This window comes from Mirounga leonina, unplaced genomic scaffold, assembly GCF_011800145.1.
Source record: "Mirounga leonina isolate KUSES-001 unplaced genomic scaffold, KU_Mleo_1.0 Mir_114, whole genome shotgun sequence".
In the NCBI taxonomy this organism is placed as follows: domain Eukaryota; kingdom Metazoa; phylum Chordata; class Mammalia; order Carnivora; family Phocidae; genus Mirounga; species Mirounga leonina.
In genome coordinates, this window is record NW_023270265.1 from 21569422 (window position 1) to 21592347 (window position 22926).

Consider the following 22926-nt stretch of genomic DNA (forward strand, 5'->3'; position numbering starts at 1 on the left):
CTTCCTTCCTTCCTTCCTTCCTTCCTTCCTTCCTTCCTTCCTTCCTTTCTTCCTTCCTTCCTTAATTCCTTCCTTCCTTCCTCTCTTCCTTTTTTCTTTCTGCATTTTTTTTTCATTCTTTGGTACTCATGCTACAGTAGAGAACTTGGTTTTGAAATCTTAAATATTTAAACCATTTTGTTACCATGATAGGTTTTAGTGACCCTTCTTAAAGCTCCCATCATGTCTCTAAGATTTAACCAGCCCAAAAGAGAACTTCCGGTTGACCACTGGAGGCCTGTTTTATTCCGTTTAAGGCAGGCACCAAGTCAGTGCTTCAAGCCTGGGATGGGTAGAAATAAGAATGACTGCGATGGAAATTAGCAAAGAGACAAATAAAAGCTTTGACGTATGTGAGAAGTATTGTTCCTGTTGTTAATTATTATTATTATTACAAATAGTAAACATGACTCAGAGAAGCAGCCTAGTGTCTCCTCAAGGCCCAGTGTTCTTTACCATCAGACATATCACTTCAGTGACACTGAAACTGTGGGAAAGACCAGGTAGGCTTTGGTCAGAGAGTAGGATTTTGAGCCTCTCCAAGTCTGCATTAACTGACCCTATTAGGATATTTAATTCAACTCTTTGAAAAACCATTCTCTCAGAGATCTTTACTGCACATGTAGGAGCCAAAGAGGAAGGTAATTATGCTTTGCCAAGAATCTACATTTGCGCAAGAGATTTAAACATTCATAAATCCAGTTGCCTTCTCAATGCCTCCCCTTGGCTTTTTTCATTCAACAAGATTTTATTGCATACCAGCTTATATGCTAGGTGCTGGTTTGTGCACTGGGGATACAGCACAGAACAAGACACACAGAGCCTCTGCCTTCACAAAGCCTACATTCTAACAGTGTCCACAAGACAGCTCAGATGTGGCCAAAATAGAACTACAGGATTGACTTCTCACTCCTCCATTCACGTACCACCCATTGTCTTCCCCATCTTAGCCTCTACCCAGTTGCTCAGGCTAACACCCTAGGAGTCATCCTAGATTTTCTCTTTTCCCAAGCCCTTACCATGGAAACTATCAGCAAGTTCCAGTTGCTTTACTGACAAAATACATTTGAATTGGCTCACTCCTTAGCATTTCACCTGCCACCACTGGCCACCACTGCACTCACCTTCAGTATTGCTTTCATGCTTGCATACCCTATAATCCGTTCTCCACTCAGCAGCCAGAGTGATTTTTTATAAACATAAAGCAGATCAGGTCACCCCTTGCTGAAAATCTCCCAATGGCTTCCCTTTGCATTTGGAATAAAATCCAAAATGCCAAGACCGTGCATGATTTTGCCCATCTACTTCACCCTGACTTTACACCAGCCACCCCGTCTCTGGCTCCGTTCCAATCACATTGACTTTTATTCTGTTCCTAGACATACAGAGCTAGTTTTCTCCACATAGCCTTTGCACTTGCTGTTCTCTCTGCCTAAGACCTTCTTACCCTGGTCATACCACAGCTGCTGCCTTCTCTTGGTCATGTCTCGCCTCAAAAGTCAGGGAAGCTATTGCTTGTTTGCTTTTATCCTTAGAAACTTTTTAAACTTGTTCATTGCTGTATGTCTGGTTCTTCGCAAAGTGCCGGCTATAAAGTAGATGCTCAATAAATAAGTATTTATGAATGCATAGTGCTAGTTGACATTAACAGTTGTTTATTGAAAGAAGTGCCACTAGAAATACAAAGAAAAGCAAGACATGGCCTTTTGTTCGAGGAATTTACAATTTAGTTCAAGGCATGTAAGACCTAAGATATTGAATAAATATACACCAAGAAAAGGCCATGTAAAGCATTAGCTATCATGTGAGAGATCATGGTGAAAGAAGTGTCATGGGTTAGTGGAAAGAATATGATTCTATTGCTAAAGTCTGTATTTGAGTCCTGGTCTGCCACTTACTCACTGTAGGACTCTGGGCAAGTTAGTGACATAAACTGATTTCAGCTTCATATTTCTCACCTGTAAAATGTGTTAATTTTATCTTCACAGGGTTATTGGGACATTTAAGCAAGGTAATAGAATAGCACAGAATAGTACTCAATAAATAGTAACTAGTGTGATTCCATGCCACATGAGAAGCAAGGACTGTGTGCCATGAGAGAGGAACAGAGAGGGCACCAGGCACACTGCCCTTGAGGATGACCAAATGCTTCAGAGCCTTGGAGGTTGGGAAGGCTTTTGCCAGACACAACTATGAACATTATCACTGATGAGCTTTCAGAGGTTATGTTACATACCTCTGTCATCCACCAAATGTAGGCATCTCTCCCTTGTAGATTCTTACCCAGCTTTTGCTAAAAACTTTCAGAGTTCACTCCATTTTAATGAGCCTGTTATGTTGATGGAGCTCAATTTGTTTTAAAATTCTTCCTTAAATCAAACTGAAATCCGCCTCCTTATAAATTCCACCTGTCATTCCCTGGGACGAATAGAAATTGTCTTCCTTTGTTTGGTTCTCTTGAGGTTGGACATTCCCCATATTGTCAAAACAGAGCATTTTTCAATATCCCTCTTAAAAATGAAGCTCCCTAGTCTGTTCTGAACACTGAGACTCTCCCTTCTTGCAATTAGGTCATTCTCCTGCTCTGAATGCCTGCTAATTTGATTATTTTTTTTTCTATAAGCTGTGTCTAATTATTAGCCCACCTGAAGGTCAACTAAACCCCCTAGACTTTTAGCATGCAAATGGCCAAGTTCATCTTTTCTCTGTACATAGGTTGTTTTGTTTGTTGTTTTCTTGCATGGATGTAATCTTTTACTACATTTTATCTTTTGGGGGCATTTTGGGGCAAAAGTTTTTTACTATTAATTCAGTTATATATTGAGTAAGCTAACTACTTCCAATCTATTTCATACTCAGGCTTGATACATGTGTCTCATGTATATTTATTCAAATTGTTAGTAAAAATGTCAAACCAAATAAGAATTAGTAGGAAGCCCAAAGGCACATCATTAGAATGCTCATCAGGTTGGCTTTACACCATTAATCCCCTCTTTGCAGAGTGTTTTTAAGCTAGATGTGAATTTCCTTAACTCTGCAATCATCCAACAGAGGCTTCTCATTTTGTCTCTTGGTATAATTTGAGATACTCCATGAAATAATTTCCTAAAACCAAGACACATCCTTGATATATAAGTCAAATTATCCTCTCAAAGGGAAAGAAAAAATGTGGTTAATTTGTCAGTTAGCTAATTGAGGATGTCTAATTTTTTTCCCATTTATTTAGATGATAGTGATGGTGATGTTGGTGATGATGATGATGATGATGTTGATGATAGTGATGGTGATATGGTGATGATGATGGTGGTGATGAGGATGACGGTGATCATGGTGATGATGATGAGGGTGATGGTGATGATGGTGATGATGAAAGAGAAATTAATAATGTAGCCACTGCTAATTCTTACACTGGGCACTGTGCCAAACACTTTACATACACACTTTACATTTAGCTTTCATACAATCCTGATAGATGGGAATTATTGCTTTATTTTACAAATAAGAAAACTGAGAGGCTACATAAATTGCCCAATATCACATAACTAGAAAGTGGCTAAGCCATGATGAAACTCAGGCTTTTATGACCCCAAAGCCCAAACTCTCTGTTATATGGCTTTACATATAGAATTATGCATCTAGTTGCACAACAAACATTTGTCATGAGAGATACCATGAATAAAGAAATGGGGCAACAAAATGGTAGTTTGAGGGATTTGGGGGGTAACCAAGTGTTGTATCTCCCACAGTGCGTTGTTTGGGATGTATGCATTCTGTGGAAAAATGGCCTAACACATATGCCGCATGCTGGGCAAACAATGATAATGAAGGTGGGTTTTTTTTTTCATTGCAGGACTTCTCAGGTCATTCATTATGCTAATGTATATTGAGACTCTCAGAATGCAGTATTTCACTAACACATGTGAATACTGAGTGCCTGGTATCCATTATAGAACATGCTTTGGAAAACTCTGTCATATAGGGAGGAAGAGGGCCTGGGCCTTAATGCCTCAGCTTCCCAAAGCAGTTTAGCCACAGATCACTCAAAAGCTGGAGAAGGAGCAGAAAAGGAAGTAAGCATGTAAAATATTTAAATTACATGACAGTTGACATATGTTCTAGGCTCCCCTCCTCCCTTCCTCCCATGGGATGAGGGTTCTGGATCAGTAAGGACTAGACAGTTCCAAGGTGGGTCGAGTGAATGAATGGCAAAGAGGTGGATGGCAGGGAGAACCTTTCAAATGAGAGAAGCAGCTTGATCAAACATATTCTGGGCAGGATCATGCATGATACCAGGAGGGGAGACCCATCAGGAGAGTTGCTGTAGACAACGGGGGATGAAGACGAGGGACCTGGTGTAAGATGCTGGTGAGCACAAAAGGAGAAAATGGCGCCCAATTGTTTAGAAAAAGAAACCTAGTGGTATAGTGACTAGTAGGGTAGGAAGGCTAAATTCAGGGAAGGGTCAAGACTGACTTTAAGCTTTCTGGGCAGGGCGTTTGGAAGACATGGGGCACCTGTGACATCGTCTGGGCAGTAACAAAGTCCATCCATGATGGTCAAGTGCAGATGCTCTGATTCAGACATACAAAGGTTCAGATCCTAACCCTGTTACTTACTAGCACAGTGGATTTGGCTGAATTACTTTGCTTTTCTGAGCCTATTTCCCCACCTATAAAAAGGAGCTAGGAGTAGTTTCCTCATGGGTTGTTGTGAAAGTTAAGTAAGATAATGAATCCTTAGCTCAAGATAGTGCCTGGCACAGTTGTAGATGCCCAACAAATGTTAATTGTTATTTCTACTCTTGCTGCTATTATCACCATTATTATCATCATCCCATGAGGAGATACTTGCTTTGAGGCATGAAGGTTTTAGGATAAGAGTAAAGTAAGGTCTTTAAGGGTGTGGGAGGTGAGAACCTGGAGCTCACATATGAGGAGATTGAAGCTGCAGATACAATTTGAGAATAATCCCAATAGAAGGGATGGCTGCGTCATGAGAATTCATCTGTTTTCTAAGATGTCAAGTGTGAGAGAGATCACAGACTCCAAGGATCCAGCTTTGGTAACACCCACTGTTGTGGCAGATAAAAGGCTCCAAGGAGAAGGAGAATGTGGGCCTCCCATGGGAATCAGGGAGCATGGGTGATGAAGACCAAGGGGGAAGAATTTCAAAAATAAGTATCACATTATCCTGAGCCAGGGAAGTTCAGAAGTGCATTACAGAGTCCACGATGGTGAGCAGATCACAGAATGCAATGGCCTTACTAACCTGTCCCCTAAACTGGGCACACCTGAAGTGTAGTCTGAGGCCAGATTTGCAGAAGGATTTCTACAGACCAGAGCAGAGAGAAAACTAAAAAACACTGTGCAAGCAACAATGGAAACCTGGACTATTGTCCCAAGATGGGAGACTTAACAGGTGGTCAGAATAGGTACTTTTCAGTATTTGAAGGGTTACCACAAAGTTGAAGTTGACTTATTCTTTGTGATGTCAGCAGGCAGAACCAAATCTAGTCATTTCATCTCAGCCTTAGAGCAGGCTGCCTCTGAGGTAGTGAGCCTCTTCTGATGGGAGAAAGTCCATACAGAGCTTGGCTGACTGGCTGCAAAGCTGGGAAGAAACTCCTGGTTTGGGTTGGAAGATTGACCTAGATCAAATAATGGCACAGGGGTTAAATCCATTCCACCACCTTTTTTTGTACAGCTTATGAGCTAAGAATGCTTTTTACATTTTTTAAATAATTTTTTAAAAATCAAAAGAATAATATTTTGTGAAATAATATTAGGTGAAAATGGTATGCAATTCAAATTTCAATGTCCCTAAATAAAATGTTATTGGAACACAGCCATACTCATTAGTTTACATATTGTCTATGGCTGCTTTGGCACTGTAATGGTGAGGCTGAGTATTGCGGCAAGATTGAATGGCTCACAGAGCCTAAAATATTTATCATCAGGCTCTTTACAGAACAGGTTTGCCAAATGGCTTGAGATCATCTAGTGGCCTCGGTTCAACTGGGAGATTCTGTGAGGGAGAAAAGTTTTTGCCGTAGATTTGAGTGGGAGGTCATGGGTCACTTGGAGACCACCATAGCAATAGCCTGCTGGGCTGCTGAAAATAGCCTGCTGGAAAACCAAGGTTCCATGGTGACAAAATGTAGAAATTGGATTGTGTATACTTATTTGAGAAGTCTGACAGAAAACAAAGGTGAAACCTGGCTGATAGCTCATCAGGCCAGCTCAGGACAGGGAAGGTATTTGTGGGGGGATAGGAAGACGTGTATAAGTTTGTGTCAGAAGAGAGACATAAGACAGGAAACGACAGATGTTGGCGGGGATGCGGAGAAAGGGGAACCCTCCTACACTGTTGGTGGGAATGCAAACTGGTGCAGCCACTCTGGAAAACTGTATGGAGGTTCCTCAAAAAGTTGAAAATAGAGCTACCATATGATCCAGCAATTGCACTACTGGGTATTTACCCCAAAGATACAAAAGTAGGGATCCGAAGGGGTACGTGCACCCCGATGTTTATAGCAGCAATGTCCACAATAGCCAAACTGTGGAAGGAGCCAAGATGTCCATCGACAGATGAATGGATAAGGAAGATGTGGTATATGTATACAATGGAGTATTATGCAGCCATCAAAAGGAATGAGATCTTGCCATTTGCAACGACGTGGATGGAACTGGAGGGTATTGTGTTGAGTGAAATAAGTCAAACAAAGAAAGACATGTATCATATGATCTCACTGATATGAGGAATTCTTAATCGCAGGAAACAAACTGAGTGTTGTTGGAGTGGGGGGTGGGGTGGGAGGTGAGGGGGGGACTGGGTGATAGACACTGGGGAGTGTATGTGCTCTGGTAAGCGCTGTGAATTGTGCAAGACTGTTGAATCTCAGATCTGTACCTCTGAAACAAATAATGCAATATATGTTAAGAAAAAAAAAAAAAAGAAGAAGAAGGTAGCGGGAGGGGAAGAATGAAGCGGGGGAAATCGGAGGGGTAGACGAACCATGAGAGACGATGGACTCTGAAAAACAAACAGGGTTCTAGAGGGGAGGGGGTGGGAGGATGGGTTAGCCTGGTGGTGGGTATTTAGGAGGGCACATTCTGCATGGAGCACTGGGTGTTGTGCGCAAACAATGAATCATGGAACACTTCATCTAAAACTAATGTTGTAATGTAAGGGGATTAACATAAGAATAAAAAAATTAAAAAAAAAAAAAAAAAAAGAGCCGGATGCTTAACCAACGGAGCCACCCAGGTGCCCCGCAACAAAAAATTTCTATTTTAACCTTTTTAAAGTGGACAAGTGGCATTAATTATATTCACAATGCTGTGGAACCATCACCATTGCTATTTTTTTCATAATCCCCAAAAGAAATTCTGTGCCCATTAAGCAATGACTTATTGCCCCTCATCCCAGCTCCTGGTAACCTCCAATATACTTTCTGTCTCTAAGAATATGACCATTCTAGATATTTCACATAAGTGGAATCAAATAGTAATCATCTTTTTGTTTGGCTAATTTCACTTAGCATAATGTTTTCAAGCCTCGTCCACATTGTAGTATGTACCTGAGCATCATTCCTGTTTATGGCTGAGTGATGTTCCATTGTGTACATGTGCTACTTTTGTTTTATCTATTCATTTGTTGATGGACACTTGGTTGTTACCACCTTTTGACTGTTTGAATATGCTGCTATGAATATTCATATGTAAAAATGTATTTGAGTCCCTGTTTTCAATTCTTTTGAGTATATACCTATTAGTAGAACTACTTGGTCACATAATAATTTTATGTTTAACTTTTTGAGGAACCACCAAACTGCTTTCTATAATTGCTCCACCATTTTACATTCCCACCAGCAATGTGCAAGGGTTCTAATTTTTCCACATTCTCTACATTTGTTATTTCCTTTTTTCTTATTAAAGTCATCTTAGTAATTGGAAAAAAAAAAAAAAAAAGAAGAGAGACATAAGAACTTTTCCTGTGCTTGATGAACCTACTGGTATTCTCAGTATCTGCTTTATTTTATGGCTCAGTTAAATATATCTGTTGTCATATCTCTCAGCAAGAGGGGATTTTCTAAATGTTCTTGTTTATAAATGTGCAGAAAATTTTTGTGTAGAGAGTCATGCTTTTGTTGGCCAAAGAAAGTGAACACTTGCTGATTTTCTGGCAATCCTAACAAAAATACTGAAGTGTATTTATACTCTGGGGGCCAGAATGAAAAAGTGACAGTGCTCAGATACATAATCAGCCCAGTTTTCCTCTTCTGCCTCCACTGAGTTTAACAACTTTGTCAAATCCCTTCCTCTGAAATCCACTTCTGCAAGTGAGCTGAAACTAATTCTCTCTACTGCAGAATAAACATAAGGCGGGCTTCCCTGCTAGGCTCTCAAAAGCTTGGTCCCCCACCAATGGATGAGATAAGCAGGCTAAATCCATGGAAAGTGTGGTATGAAACTATCTTTTTTTTAAAGTACATTTTTTATTGCTTCTTACAATGTGATTTCCTTATTAACATCTGTAACAGTTATAAAAATGTTTACTTCATATTACTTTGAGGCATAAAGCTATTTCAGTAGAATTTCAAGCCAGACACAGGGACTTAAGTTTCTATTCCTATTCCAAACAAGGCAAGATACCTATTATGTAGTCCAATATAAGTGACTATTATCTATGCCAATGAGGGATATTCTGCTAATAAAAACCCACACAGAACCAAATATCCTACTTTGGCTGATAGGGTAGCCTCCTTTCCCAAGGAATTATGTGACACCTATGAACAAAGTCCACATTCATCCATTTGGTTTCCACATCTGTTCCTTGTCCCTGTGACACTGCTAAGGCATAGCGGTCTGCTCTTCATTCTTGAGGCGCTCCTTATTGCCAAGCAAACAGAATGCAGACATCTTAGCCACATACAAGGGGCTCTACAACCTACCTGTCCAGTTTTCTCCCTTATTGATCCCTGCATGCACCTTTCACATTCGTCAGCCTGGACGAGTTACTGTTGCATGTTGAACTCTTTGGGAAGTAACAGAGACACCACACCACTCACATGGTGCAGAAAATGGCAGCTTGGATGAGAGCATGGGCTCTGAGACTTGAATTGGAATCCCTGTTGCACTACTTACTATCTGTGTGACCCCAAGCTACTTTCTTAACCATTCGATACCTCTGTCTCTATAAAATGGTGCTAATGACACCCACCTAACAAATAGGGTCATTCCAAGAATTAAAAGAGGTAATTTTAGGGAAATATGTTTGCCACAGTGATTGACCCAGACTCCAGAAGTCAATAAATAACTAATGTGAAGATAATGATGCTAGAAAACTAGTAACTCTGGATTACTTATAGAACAGATGAGAAATTTTTCCTTCCAATTCTGTAACATTTTAAGATCACTGCTTACAAGCTCTCAAGAAGTTTGGGGAAATGGTCCCCATTTTGAACAGTTCGGCACACCTAGGTGGGCTCTTGAATGATTACAAAGGTGGCAGATAGAGGTACTGATATTAGCGTTGGTTCCACTCTCTATATCTGGATTCATAGAACAGAGAAACTGCATCTAAAGTTTTCTAACATTTTCGACTCATGTCTTCTTTCAAAATGTTTTTTTTAAAAACCTTCATGTGAACATCTAATGCGATTTTGGAATTTCCAAATATAATTAGTAGCATGAACAAAACTATTTATAATACTGAATATACATTTTTAAAACATTACATGTTCTCTCCCCTACCTGCCCTGCCCCAATCCTGGCCAAGACTGTCCTCACCCTCCTCCCCAAGGTGAGAATCACAGTCAAAGAGAAAGGGTAGTGGACTAGTCCAGTTCCACAAAGGCTCTTCTAGTTCTTGGACTTTGTGATTTAGGGACTAAATGTCCCAACCCTGGAGATCCAACTAACCGGAAAGAAGTCCCTGTGTAAAGGGACACAATGAGAGATAATGGAAATAGAAGTTTGGGTCTGAGAATGTCACCCTAAGAATTGGGGGCTTTATTTGTTTATTTATTTTGGGAAGAGGAGGGACATGACATGACATGTTTGAGGAGGAGAGCACCATACCCAATGATTCCCTTTTCTCTTGGGAAAATGAAACTAGTTGGGGGGCAGGGAGGGGTGCAGGGGAGGACATTTTACAGCAGTATAACTCTCTGAAGATTTTGGGAACATCTTTCTTAGAAATCCTTGAGAAAACAATACATACCATCTGCTTGGGATGGTTTTAGAACCCAAGTTAGATAACTCTGGACTATGGATGTGAGACTCTGACTTCAGGGAATTTCTTCCATATCTGTACCATGAATCTAAAAAAGACCAAGGCAACTTTTAATAAGATCATGAGTCTGGAATCTTTGCTTTGCCTCTAGCCAGTTCTGTCATATTGAATAAGTCCTGTAGCCTGGGCGCATCATTTTCTGACCATTAAGATAAGGGATGAGACCAGATGATCTCTAACACCCCCTTAGAACTTGAGCTCTGGAGTCTGACCTCCCCAAGTTGGAATCCCAGCTATATTGTTTACATGACCTAAGTTTCTAAATCTTTCTAAGCATCCTTTTGCCCATCTGTCAAATGAGGATAACACTTCCCTCTAGGTAAGATTGTTATGATCAAGAAATGCCATCTCTTGTTATTATAATCCTCTGATGCTTAATGTGTCAGGTGAATTGAATGTAATACTGAATCCAGAATATCCTATATGCACTACCCACTTCCTATACCCCTATTTTGAGGGAAGGAAGAGGGAGTAATTGAGTGGGCTGGTCAACAGCCAAGGCTGTGGGCTCAGGGGGCTGGGGTTCTGTGGGGTGGGAGTGACACTGAGGGTTCTGTTATTGCAATATATTTTGGCATGAAATGTTCTCTTCCTTCCTTTGAGGTGATGATTTCTAATCCAGTCCATCTTTAGCCTGATTATTACAGCTGGGCAGAGCCACCAAAGATGAAGCAACTGCACTCCCAGCTCAGATGAGGGAAAACTTTTTAAGATGGGAGGGGAGGATCTATAGCCTGCCTTTTATGAGAGAGATTTAGGGAGAAAGGGCCCCACTCAGGCTTAATGAGGTGGGACTGCCTGGCCAGAATGCTCAGTCCTCCTTCCTGGCTGTTTTCTCTACTCCTGGCAACACTTCTTTTTTGTTTGTTGTTTTCAGTATAATTTTTATAAAAGTTTCATTGAGATATAATCCATATGCCATACATGCATACACTTAAAGTATACAGTTCAGATAACCACTGAATAATATATGGAACTGTTGAATCACTATATTGTACACCTAAAACTAATATAACGCTGGATGTTAACAACATTGGAATTAAAATTTTTTAAAAAGAAAATTTATAATAAAAAATAGAGTGTACCCTTCAGTGGCTTTTTAGTATATTCATAGAGTTGTATAACCATCACTATAACTTTAGAACATGTTCATTGCTCCAAAAAGAAACCCATACCTATTAGCAGTTGTTTTTTATTCCTCACTAACTTTAGCCCCTGGAAACCACTAATCTATTCTCTGTTCCTATGGACTTGCTTATTCTGGACATTTCACACAAAAGGAATCATATAAGATGGGGTCATTTGTACATCATTTCTTTCACTTACCCTTATGTTTTTAAGCTTGATCCATGTTATAGCATGGATCAATACTGATCGCCAAATAATATTCCATTGTATGGCATACCTCATTTTGTTTATTCATCAGTTGATTGACATTAGGGTTGTTCCCACTTTTTGGTTATTATAAATAATGCTCTTATGAACATTCATGTATTTTTGTATGGTTATGTGTTTTCATTTCTCTTGGGTATATACCTAGAGTGGAATTGCTGGGTTATATGGTAACACACTGTTCAGCATTTTGAGGATTTGCCAAACTGTGTTCCAAGGTGGCTGTATCATCTTACACTCTCATCAGCAACAGATGAGGGTTCTGGTTTCTCCCCATTCTTGCTGACACTTGCTCTTCTCTTTTTTTGCTTATAGCCATCCTAGTAGGTATGAAGTGGTAGCTCATTGTGGTTTCGATTTGATTTACCTAACTGGCTAATAATGTTGAGCATCTTTTCATGTGCTTATATTAGTATATCTTCTTTGGAGAAATCCTCCACTCAGATCCTTTCTTGCAACATTTCTGACAATGAGGCATGACATTAAGATGTAGTCTCATCCTTCATAGGTTGGCTATTGTCATTCCAAATCCTTAAGGATCAACGTTTGTCCTAGGAAGGAAAATGAGAGAGCTCTACTTCCAAGTGTGAAGAAGAGAGGGATCAGCATTTAGGATTCCCATTCTGAGTTTGTGTCCATAAGCAGGGAAGACTGAAAATCAGTTCTTTTCTAGAAATGTGTCCACTCTCAATAGAAAAGCTCTGGACTTGAAGGTAGAAGACCTGGGTTCAATTTCTGGTTCCATTTGGTGACTATGCCCAACTTGCTTAGTTGGTAACTAAGCTTCTTTAAACTTTCCTTTCCACCACCTTCCCCTTTCAATTTTCATGCTTCCTTTTTTAAATTGAAGTATAATTTACCTACAGTAGAATTCACCCATTTTGGTGTACCATTTGAATTTTAACAAATGCATACAATTGTGTAACGACCACCACAATCAAGATAGAGAATATTTCTCTCATTCCAAAAGTTCCCTTTGTTCCTTTGTAGTCAGTCTCTTCCCCTGACTGCAGACCTCGGGAATATTGATCTGATTCCTCTCTTTATCATTTTGCTTTTTTCCAGAATGTCATTTAAATGGAATCTTACAGTGGTGGATAGCCTTTTGAGCTTAGCTTTTTTTCATTTAGCAGGATGCGTTGGAAATTCATCATTGTTTTTTCATACATGGGTAATTTTTTTTTAGTAGCATTCCATTGTACGTATATCTATCATAGCTTATTATTAATCAGTTGAGAGACATTTGGGTTATTTTCAGGGTTTTTTGTGATTATGAATTAAGCCACTAAAAATATTCTCAGGTGAATATAGGTTTCATTCCTCTTGGGTAAATACTAAATTCTTTTGCAAAGTGATGTGCAAAGTGTCTCTATCATCTTGCATTCCCAGCAATATGTGAGAGTTCCAGTTGCTCCGTATCCTCTTGTCACAAACTCCGTTTTTTTTCATCTGTAAATGAAAGACCAAACACTGCCTTAATATCTCAGGACTGTTCGATGGAAATAAAAGCGAAACTGCATAAGTAGAAGTGCTTTGTAACCTGTGAAGTGCTGCAGCCAAGTAGACGCTTCTGTGTCCGATGATCATGATCATGCCCACTTATATATAAAATTGTGTTTCCCACATGAGCTAAAGGTTTCATTTTTCCCTCTCCATCTTGGCAGACAAAGTGAGTTATGGCACGTCTAAAGCAGCAAGAGGTTTGCCTTAGATGCATTCTAGAATTTGTCTTGGCTCTAGGTTTTGAACTTTTCACAGAAGCAGATAAATGACCAAGATGTAAATCATCAAGTGTGAGTCAGCTTTCTAAAGAAAAATGACCCTATGTGATGGAAGTCAGCAGGAGTGGAGTCAACAGGACAGATAGTGTGATGTGCTGTGGGAGAACTACATGGAGGCTTCAACCAGGCAGTGTCCCCAGGGCAAGGCATTTAGGACAGCTAAAGCAACTGAGAGGACTGGCTCTCTAAAATGTCCCATAGCAGTAGGGGTGAAAGGGGTGGGTAGGAAAACTGACTATAGAAGTAATCTCTTCAACATTTTCCAACTATTGAAATTTACTTTTTTTCCATGCTAGAGAGAGAAAGGCGTAAGAAACAAACAAGCAAAGGTTTTTTTCCTTGACATTAGTATGAACTAATTTTACTGTAATATACAGATGGTTACATGTGGAAATGTGTAGAGATATGTATGTATTCACTGGTCAGTATACATACATACATTTCCTTGCTCTGTCATCTGAGGGGGCCTAGAAGCAGCTGACACCCCAGTAGCAATAAGCCCATCTGATCCCCAGATCTTGGTATCTAATACCTTTTTCCAATAAAAAGGAACCTGGTTTCCTTAGAGAAGTAGTTCATTCTAAGACTGGGACAGGAGATATCTAAGATGAACCTGGAGTGTCTGGTAGTGTTAGAATGTAAGGAAATAGTCAAAAACACACCAGGATGGGGTATGTTGAAGAGGCCAGGAGGCAACTTAGAAATGTCCCAATTGTCAAAGCTAAAGCAATTTGAACAAAATAAAGTAGTATTAGATTATAGCCTGTTTTGATTTTGTTAAATGAACATTTGTTAGGTAGAATTCTGGGGTGTCCAGTAGTCAGCCACATTTCAACAAAAGGCCACAAGGGAAAGTGAACTAGAGAAGGTTACTACTCACAGGTGCTAGAGGAGGAACATGGCTTGCCTACAAGGGCCACTGTGGGAAGTCAAGGCAGGCTGCAGGCAGAAGAGAGGCAGGATGTGGGGCACATGCCTTTATTAGGGTCCGCAGGGGAATGCTTTGGGGTTACTGGGCTAAAGCTGGATTGGTCATTTCAAACCAAAAAGAGTGGGGCTACAGTAAGCTTCTGAGGGGTCTTATACAAGGGGCAGCCCTGGGTGGCAAGGGAGAGTATTTGTCACAAGGGTCTTTCAGGAAGTCATATCCGGAACTCACATTTACTTGTGACTCTGAGGGCTGTTACACAGGGTGCTGCTCTCAGGAGAAGCTAGTATCAGTTCAAGGCCCCCATGGGTTGCTTGGCCACACAAAATGGATGCAGAGGCAATAATATCATGGAGTAGGATCTAAACTCTCAACATAGCCCAAAGTATACAATAAATATTCATGAGTCTATTCTGGTAAAAGTAAACGACTGAGTAAATAAGTAGGAATACAGTTGACCCTTGAACCACACAGGTTCGCTTCTGTATGGACTTTTATCAATAAATGCAATGCAATACTGTAAATTCGTTTTCTCTTTCTTATAATTGTCTTAATTAAAAACATGTTCTTTTCTCTAGCTTTGTTTAAGAATACAGTATATAATACATATACAAAATATGTATTAATTCCACTATTATCAGTAAGACTTCTGGTCAACAGTAGGCTATAGGTAGCTAAGTTTTGGGGCAGTCAGAAGTTCTATGTGGATTTTTGACAGGGCAGGAGCGGGGGGCGGGATCAGCAGCCCTAACCCCCATGTTGTTCACAGGCTAACTGTAAACAAATCTCCTATGCAAAAGAATTCCAAATAACTTATTCTAGAAACTCCACCCTCTGGGAGGTTTGGCATACCTCCCACCCCTTCAGTGTGAGCTGCATATAGTGATTTCCCTCCAGAGGGCACAGTATGAAAAAGGAGGAAAAATGAGTAATTTTACAGGGAGGGAAGTAAGCTAACACTACCTCAGCCAGGTGATCAAGGTTAATGTCAACAGGCAAAAGTCATGTCGATAACATTTGCCCTTGATGAGATATAATGAGAATGGCACCTTGCCTCTGTAGTCTTCCTTCCACAAACCCTTAACACTAGTCTAATCATGAGAAAAACATCAGACAAATCCCAACTAAGGACATTTTACAAAATGCCTGACCGGTATGTCTCATAACCAAGGTCATTAAAAATCAGGAGTCTGAAAGGCACCTGAGTGGCTCAGCCGGTTAAGCACCCAACTCGTGGTTTCAGCTCAGGTCATGATCTCAGGGTTGTGAGATCGAGCCCCGAGGTGGAGTCTGCACTCGGCGTGGAGTCTGCTTAAGATTCTCTCTTGCCCTCTCCCTCTGCCCTGCCTGGTCCCTCCCACCCCTGTGTGCATTTGAGCTCTCGCTCTCTCTCTTTATCTAAAAAAATAAAAATAAGGAGTCTGAGAAGCCGTCACAGTCAAGAGGAGCCTAAGGAAACAATGATTAAACACAATATGATATTCTGGACAGGATTCTGGAAAAAGACTAAATTAGAAAACTCAGGAAAAAAAATGAATATAGAATTTAGTTTAATAATAACATACCAATTTGTTTTATTAATTGTGACAAATGTACTATACTAACTTAAGATGTTAATAAAAGGAGAAAATTGGGAGCTGGGTGTATGGGAATTCTCTGTACTATCAATTATTTTCTGAAAAATATTTCAAAATAATAAAAATTTACTTTAAAAAAAGTTATTGCCTTGCAAAATAAGAACTAGGAAGATACAAAATTTCATTTGTTTATATAGAACACTTTGCCTCACTGAAAATATTCCCAGAGGAATTTCAGTTCAATAATGATGAAATTTTACATATGTTCTTTCAAAGCTTTGTATTACATAAATTGTGTGAGCTTCAAATGAAACATTTATTATGATTTTTTTTATTGTTGCTCATTGAGATACCCCCCAAAAAGATGACTATAGATATTTGGGAGGCATTTCCTTTTTTTTTTTTTTTTTTTATTCTTATGTTAATCCCCATGGGAGGCATTTCCTTTTAAAAATTTAAAGAAAGATGGAGAAAGAATTGGTAAAATAAATAAATAAAAATCCAGCAGGTAGTTACTCAGACTATCAGACACAATATCAAAGGCCACTCTTTCTGCCAAGTTAAAAACAAAATCCAGCTTGATTTTTGTTTGTTCTCTAAAATGTTATTTAGTTTTACTTTTCAAATTAACAAATAAGAGCAACTATACAAATAAGATCAACTTAAAATGTTACGGAACTCTAGATTTTATAATGTGACTGTGGCATGTAGAATATGTCCACTTAAAAACATCTGGACCATCTGGGTCAGTCCATTAAGATGTTTTATACCAAAGGAAAACTCCTATATTCCTTTTTTCAACTTAATTTATTCCTGGCTTCAAGTGTCCTTTCTCCCCTAAGATAATAGTGATGCCTTTAAAGGATATGTAGCAGTTTAATCTTTCATTGCTTTCTAGTGAGCTTCTTATAACAGAAAGTTTCTGGCAAGATGTTTTTACATTCAGATCCAAATCACTGTCTGTGATGAAACTGAGCCAAGAACTTCTCCATCACCCCCCCACCCCCAAAGAGGCTGGTGCTCCTCCACCCCACCCCCAAGATTCAGGGCTGCCAACCACTCATTTGCTAGGCTTTCTTCTCCTTGGGCTCTGACCTTAAGACTGTGGTCTTTCCCCAGGATTACTCTCTAGGGGCACTTTGGCTTATTATATGCTAAGCTGGCCATTTAGGATGTGATGACAAGGTGAGGAAAACTTGCAACTGCACACTCTAAGTCCTGCAGAGTTAGACAATTACCAGGTACAGAGTTTCTTCGTGGATTTGATTTATCCTAACGTAAGTCTGGCTCATCACAGCTGCAGTCTGAAGACCATCCTGTCTGCATCTGCCTCCACCCCCAGGGAGTTAAGTTTGTCCTCAGCTAAATGTACCCAGGTACTTCACTTCCTTCCGGGACTACTGTGTCCTCTCAGGCTTTTCTGTATGATTCTTGCCTAGTTGGTTAAGTGAAATAGTTAGTGACTGGCTGTGATAGCTGCTGTCACCCGACTCAGACATGGTAACATCCACAGTCAGCTGAGCCCCTAAGTCGGCACCACACTGTGTGCCCCACACGTGTGGCCTTATTCCATCCTCTGCACAGTCCTGCAGTATAGTTACTGTGGTTCCCATTTTACAGATGGGAACACTGAGACTCAACAGACTTGGACAACCTGTCTGAGTCCACACAGCTGTAAATGGGAGAGCTGTGTCACACTCTGTTCCCCCTGACTTGTTACCCCCTCCTGCACACCACTTATGGACACCTGTCAGTCTACCCTGAATATTTATCCAAATTAGCACTCCCAGACCCATCTTTAGACTTGCCCTCTTTTTTCCATACAAGGAAACATCAAAGTACCAATAGGATTTTTTACTCTCATATTAATGTTTCAGGCAGAAATTATTATTATTTTTAATCCAATTGATCACACCTGCTTTTGGAGTATAAACTTCTGTAGTTTAAACTTCAACATGTAGAGTTTTTCAGCTTGCATTAAACTCATTCTGTCCTTTCTGGGGATCCCAAACTCCACAACAAAAATGTCATACTCAGAAATACTTGGTTTCCTAAAGGTGTTTTGTACATATTCCCATTATTATGTCTGAAGTCCCAAGTGAATTTGGTAGACTGCTGGAGGTGGTCCTCTGTAGACAGAAAAGATATGAGAAGGTATCTCCCTCCCCCCTGGACCCTGTCAACCTGGTGCATTGACATGATGAGTGGGGAAAAATCACACAGACCCCATCCATAGCTTCTCTTTCCAAAAGCGGAACACAAAGAAAATCAAGCTGAGTGAATATCCACAACATGTGAAGGGAGAAGAAATATTAATGTTTAATTTGAAACAATATGGGATAGTGGGAAGGGTGGGAACCCTGAGGTTTTAGTCTGAAAGCTTCCCTAACCAGCTGTTTGTGGCTCTTAGCTAAGTCAGCCTCTCTGGACCTTATTTTCCTTACCTGTAAATTGTAAAATGTCACCATTGGACTGTTTGTTAGTGTACCGTTTATGTCTCTTCCTCCTTGGGAAAAAAAAAAAAAAAACCTCAAGAGGCTTTTAAAAACAATGGAGCGAAAAGTCTAGAATCATGCAGGAGAGGTTGGAATGATGTGGGCAAGAATGCCTAGGCCAAAGGAAACTTGATGCCATTGATTCAAAAATTGGTCAGAGCTTCCGGGTAGCCTAGACAAAAAGAGAGATGTGATGGGTTATATTGTTCTCATTATCTGAAAAAGGAATGTGGAATGGAGGGAACAGAAGGAAAAAGAGGAAGAAAGGAAAAAAAGCAGCAACCTACCAGATTGTCAGAAAATCCAAGTTCAGCCCTGGGAGGAATTGTTTTCTGTGTCCTATAGACAATGGATAGTCTTCAAGAGCAGCTTACAGGACAAAAACATTGGAAACAGTCTTTCTCTGGCCATATTTTATACGGACCCTCAATAAAAGGACATCATGAAAAAACATAGCTCTCTAAAGATATCCATGTAGATGGTTAAGATAATCTGGTCCAGGCGTGTTGCTCACCAAAGGTCTTACTTGGCATAGGGCGAGCTTAGAAAATCTAAGGAATGGGGGCGCCTGGGTGGCTCAGTCGTTAAGCGTCGGCCTTTGGCTCAGGTCATGATCCCAGGGTCCTAGGATTGAGCCCTGCATCGGGCTCCCTGCTCCATGGGAAGCCTGCTTCTCCCTCTTCCACTCCCCATTTGTGTTCCCTCTCGCTGTCTCTCTCTCTGTCAAATAAATAAAATCTTTAGAAATAAAAAAATAAAATCTAAGAAATGAATGCCTGTTATGACCCTTAGGATATCTTTCTCAAATACCACTTGCCTCAGCCAAGCTTTTGACAAGTGTGATAGGCTGGTTACAGACAGTTGACAACTGAAATTCTTGGCAAGTCCCTTCATATATAAAAGTAATTCAGGTTTGTGAACGTTCTACTTGCACCACCTTCCTATTCCCCAGGGAATGTGGGGACATCTACCTGCGGGGAGGGCTGAGAAACTTTATTACCATGGTGACCCATATCTAGGGATGGAGGGAGGGAATTTCATTTTCTACTGTATAGAATGCTGTAGTACTGGATTTTTCTTTTTACAACATGTATTACTCAGAATAATAGAGATTAAACCAGGGGCCTTGGGGAGGGGAGAGAAGGGAAGGAGGGAAAGGAGGGAGGGAGAGAGAGTGAAAATAAAGTACAGTTGCACGCAAGTAGATTTGAAAAGTTCTGTTTAACACATGAAGCCCTAGTGTGGTCCTGCCACTTAGACATTGCTCCACAAATATTTGTTGAATGTTGAAATAAGAAATAGAAATGGAAGTGAGCACTAGCCGGCGAGAGTCTTGAGGTGACGTTGCCAGCTGGCTGCCTCGACTAGGAAACAAATGTACTGTGGCTTCTTTAAAAGACTTTGTTGTGAGTAGGGCAGCCTCCAAAGGCCCCTTTCCAGGATGAGCAGCCCCAAAATGCATCCCCCAGATTCCTAAATGGGTTCATCTGTCAACCAGAGCTCTAGGTGTGAGGTAGATGGCCAGAAGTGCCTCTTCTGATCCAGCGTAACTGGGAATGAGCCCTTCCTCCTGTTATCACTCAGCTGATGCTTTCGTTTGCTTCCTGAGGCCACTCTTGGAATATCATTCAATTGTTCATTCAGTCATCCCCCCAGAAATACTGCTCGAGTGCCTACTGTGTGCCCGGCACCATTCCAGGCTTTGGAGATCCTGCAGTGAAAAAACAAAATTCTCGATTCCGGAAGTTGCTTTCTGAGGTAGTGTGCGGTCTTTGTCGGCTTCCACCATGGTGTACCGTGGCCAGAACCAAAAAGTGCAGAAGGTGATGGTTCAGTCCATCAACCCATCTTCAGATACTTGCAAAATAGATCTCGAATTCAGGTGTGGCTCTATGAGCAAGTGAACATGCGAATAGAGGGCTGTATCATTGGTTTTGATGAGTACATGAACCTCGTATTAGATGATGCTGAAGAGATTCATTCTAAAACAAAGTCAAGAAAACAATTGGGTCAGATCATCCTAAAAGGAGATAATATTACCCTGCTCCAAAGTGTCTCCAACTAGAAATGATCAATGAAGTGAGAAATTCTTGAGAAGGCCATGTAGTTTGTTTTTTTAGATGTCCTTTGTTGGGAGTGTAGTTCTAAAACATTTGTTCGTATTGTTTTGATTACCTTTATGTTATTACCAGAGTACAATAAATGCTGTGGGATTGTTTTTATTAAAAAAAAAAAGGGGGGGCTGCCTGGGTGGCTCAGTCTTAAGCGTCTACCTTCGGCTCAGGTCATGATCCCAGTGTGCTGGGATCGAGCCCCGCATAGGGCTCCCTGCTCCGCGGGAAGCCTGCTTCTCCCTCTCCTACTCCCCCTGCTTGTGTTCCCTCTCTCGCTGTGTCTCTCTCTGTCAAATAAATAAATAAAATCTTTTTTAAAAATGAAAAATAAAAAAAGGAAGAAAAGAAAAAACAAAATTCTCTACTGACAGGGGTTACATTCTAGTTAGGTGGAAACAATAAGAAAAATAAGTAAAAAGTATGGAATGATAAGCGTTAGGGAGAAGATAAAGCAGGGAAGAGGGATGGGGAGTGTTGGGGAGGGGTGGCTATTGTAAGCTTAAGTAGGACAGTGAGGGAAGGTTCACTGGGACCCTAGTATCTGAGTAAAGATCGGAAGGGGTTGAGGGAGTGAGCTGTCTGGATATACGCAGGAAGAGCAATCCAGGCAGAGGGAACAGTAAGTGCAAATGTCCTGTGGAGATAGGGTGGAGGTAGAACACATACCTAGCACATTCAAGGAACAGTAAGGAGGTCGGTGTGACATGCTACAGGCAGTTGAAAATTAAGATTCTTAAAATTAAGATTCTTGGTGATGTATGTAGCTATAGTTGATTCATTTATTATTCTATATTATTCTACCATTAAAAGATCTCTCTCTCTCTCTCTCTCTCTCTCTCTCTCTCACACACACACACACACACACACACACACACACACAAAATGCATGTGTCATTCCCCAGACCAGCAGCATCAGCATCATCTGCATCAGCATCATCTAGGAGCTTGTTAGAAATGCAGACTATTATCCCCGCCCCCATGCACCCACACCCCACACCTACTGAATCAGGACCTACATGTTAACAAAATCCCCAGTGCTTCCTGTGCACATTTAAGTTTGAGAATGGCCAGGGCCCTTGATCAGCAGTTCCTAGGCTTTATCAGAATCACTTAGGAAAACTTTTCAAAAGGACAGGTTCCTACCTCCCTACCCCATACACTGAATTAGATGCTATGTGGTAAAGTCTGCAATTGGATATTTTTAAGGAACTCTCAAGGGTTGTTCTGATATGGAGCCACATGAGGAACCACTGGGCTCTGAATGATGGTGTCATGTATAAGTGACCAAAACGGGGTTCATTCCTCATGGGCCTCAAAACACAGATTGAAGAATCAAGCTAATAATCATCAGGATGCTTCCAAGCACCGAAACATGACCCCAAACTAATATTCCAATGCACGGGTGGAATGTGAATAAATATTGGTGGCTCACATTTCAGGAGTTTTCCAGAACATTTAAGTGGATTTGAAAAATACTTTTTAAAAGATTGTTTGTAGAAACATCATACTCTTTCCAGTCCTTCTTTGGCATAGAGTTTAATCAGATTTAAAATGGTGAGTGTTCTTTGTAAGGTTGTGTGTTTCTTTTCTTCTAGGGCATGTAAAACAAGACATCTGGGTTTTATCATTAAAATGCTAAAACATGTCCAGCATCTTTAGGAAACTTTTAGGAGTTTATACACTAATAGGTGTTAGATACATTTGATAGAAGTCTATTCATTTAGAGTTTTTAAAAGTTTATACATACCAATTTTTTTGTTTCAGAAAAATATTTGAGTAAACCATTTAAGTTTCTGACTGTATTTTCCAGCACTTAGAAAATTAGGAGAAAATAGAAAGAAATCTTTTAGTCCCACCCTTATGTGAAAATATCTCATTTTCAGATATTCTTGGTTTTATATTATACACTGAATTCTCATCAACTCATAGCAAAATATGCTTTTACTCTCTTATTAGCATCTGTCAATTTATCTGTGGACATAAAAAGCATCTTCTTTGATTAATTTCTTCCCTGCCTGCAGAATTTCAGGAAAGATATAAAAATCTAGAATTTAAAGAGTGAGGCTAGGTGTATTGTAGGCATATTCTGTGCATGAGTCTCAGACATGATGCTCCCCAGTCCTACCATGGAGCAGAGAGGCCAGGGAGGGGTGTAGAGTAGAAGAGCCAGGGAAACATAAGACATTTAAAAAAGTTGTAATTTCTAATTTCAAAGAAATGCCACATTAAATGTAGGTACCTCACAAAACCAAATCATGTAGATACATGCCCATTAATATTAGTAAACTTGTCTAACCTTTCCAC

General features: G+C 40.3%; 1 protein-coding gene and 1 pseudogene across 1 annotated transcript in view; both read left to right on the forward strand.

The window, feature by feature from the left end:
* PLCE1 (phospholipase C epsilon 1) overlaps positions 1–22926 on the forward strand; it is a 315612-nt gene that overhangs the window by 183961 nt on the left and 108725 nt on the right. The window lies entirely within an intron of this gene.
* Positions 19573–20622, forward strand: LOC118023980 (annotated as a pseudogene).